The sequence below is a fragment of the Mus caroli genome, chromosome 10, assembly GCF_900094665.2.
Source record: "Mus caroli chromosome 10, CAROLI_EIJ_v1.1, whole genome shotgun sequence".
In the NCBI taxonomy this organism is placed as follows: Eukaryota; Metazoa; Chordata; class Mammalia; order Rodentia; family Muridae; genus Mus; species Mus caroli.
Window position 1 is genome coordinate 115,558,589 of NC_034579.1, and position 2,244 is coordinate 115,560,832.

Sequence of the window (2,244 nt, forward strand, 5' to 3'; positions counted from 1 at the left end):
GGTGCTGCACATCCTCCCTGTGGTGCTGCACATCCTCCCTGTGGGTGCTGCACATCCGCCCTGTGGTGCTGCACATCCTCCCTGTGGTGCTGCACATCCTCCCTGTGGTGCTGCACATCCTCCCTGTGGTGCTGCACATCCTCCCTGTGGGTGCTGCACATCCGCCCTGTGGTGCTGCACATCCTCCCTGTGGGTGCATTTGCTCACCCAGACTCTTGAGAATCCCATGTGCTCTGCTGTCTTTTCACACTGGGAACTCAAGCTTCCTAAACAGTGACTAAACAAAAGGCAGCCTCACACTGTTTAGTCAGGTTAAAGATGCTCTTAGTGAAGTCATACTTACTCTCTAACACAGAGGGGCAAGTTCAAGCCTTGTATGACAAGTAGGTGAGACTGGGGTGTGCATCTGACATTTGCTACAAAGACCAGCAGTGGGTCAAGATGAAGCTGACTTCTCTCTAATGCTGTAAGCTCATGGACACAACAGCTGATTTCTGCCCCACACCCGGTCTACATACTCACAGGCATTAGAGCTGAAACATAAATACATCTTTGAAACAATTATGTAGAATGCTTCTAGTGACAGGAATGAGTTTTCAGGTTTGGAATGACATTACATTTTGTTTTCAGAATCAAAGCTCAGATAAATTCCCAGTAGCCACAATGAATAATTGTATTTGTTCTTTTTCTGCTAAAGCAGTTATTCAAAAGTAAACTTTCATGGTTTTCCTTGAAATTAAAGGGTGTGTGCTGTTTTTTATTACCTTCCATGCATATATAACAACCCTGAATGAGCAGTTAAGGGAGTCCAAGAATTTGGAAATTCTCCAAATGACAACATTTTTCTGATAGAAACCCTTTTTCATTCACTTCAGGGAAATGCATAAGCAATATAGCTGTGTGATCTAGTCAGAGGGAAAGTATTGTGGTCTGAATAGGCTTGGTCCCCACACACTCATGTGTTTGAATGCTTGGCCCATGAGTGGCACTATTAGGAGGTGTGGCCCTGTTGGAGGAAGTGTGTCACTGTGGAAAGAGGGCTTTGAGGTGTCATATGTATCTCAAGTTAGGCCAGTGTGGATGACAGTCTCCTCCTGGCTGCCTGTGGATCAAGATGTAGAATACTCAGCTCCTGTGATGTCTGCCTGTAAGCTGCCATACATCCTGCCTGGATGATAATGGAGTGAACATCTAAAACTATGAACCAGGCCCAGCTAAATGTTGTCCTTAATACGAGTTGTCTTGGTCATGTTGTCCATTCACAGCAATAAAACCCTAATACAAGTATGATGAACTACAAACTTATTTTGAGTCATAGAAATTCATGTCCCTCAAACAGTATTGAATGTCAGATTCTGTTAATTTCTCAGCTTATTCAAAATTTGTTTCCTGAACAATGGAACTATGGTTAAATAGATAAAGACTATTGCTTGGTCTGCCTGCCTTCAGAGCAGTGTAGGGGTGCTGTGGTCATGTCCAGGGACAGTGTAGCGGTGCTGAGGTTATGTCCAGGGGCAGTGTAGGGGTGCTGTGGTTATTAGCAGAAACATCACCAGAGTTTCCATCATTCCAGCTGGGAATAAAGGAGCCATGACTAGAGAGTAGGACTGTCTCCTTACAAATGAGCCTTGATGACAGACCATGACTCTCTCACGTCTTGGCTGATTACTGAGTTGGCCTTTTCTCTTAATGTTTGCTTCCTGACATAGTCTCACACTGTAATCAAGGGTGGGCTCAAACTTCATGCAAACCTTCCTGTAGCAGATTTCCAAGTGCTGGAAATGCAACTTTTCTTCTTTTCTTAGCACATTTATACATGTATATGTTCATACCTTGTAATGGGTGTGGAGGGCACAACAACTTTTGGAAGTTCTCCTGCCATGTGGGTCCTAGGGACCATAAGGCTTGGCAGCAAGCTCCTTTACCTGCTTAGCCATCCTGTTAGCCCTTGTTTAGGATCTTGATTGTTATGAACTGAGGTAGCAATTTCCTGGATAATCTAAAAAAATGCTTTTATTTTGATATGGTCTTGCTTCCCAGTCTGGATTTATTCACGATTTTTCATATCTATTTACTGATTTGTTGTAAAAAAACAAGACACACTGCTAAAAATACAGAATTTAAATCTGCAGTAAGAAAGCCACTTTTTCAAGCTCACCCTTGTGTCTTGGCATAAGCTACCCACCGTTCAGAATTAACTTTGACTGGAGGTAGCGGCCACAGCAGCTTCTTTTTTTTTTTTTT

The 2,244-nt window shown here is 43.3% G+C and overlaps 1 protein-coding gene across 7 annotated transcripts in view; it reads right to left on the reverse strand.

Annotated features, from left to right (window-relative positions):
* Mon2 (MON2 homolog, regulator of endosome-to-Golgi trafficking) overlaps positions 1-2,244 on the reverse strand; it is an 80,431-nt gene that overhangs the window by 16,195 nt on the left and 61,992 nt on the right. The gene's annotated exons all lie outside the window — the stretch shown is intronic.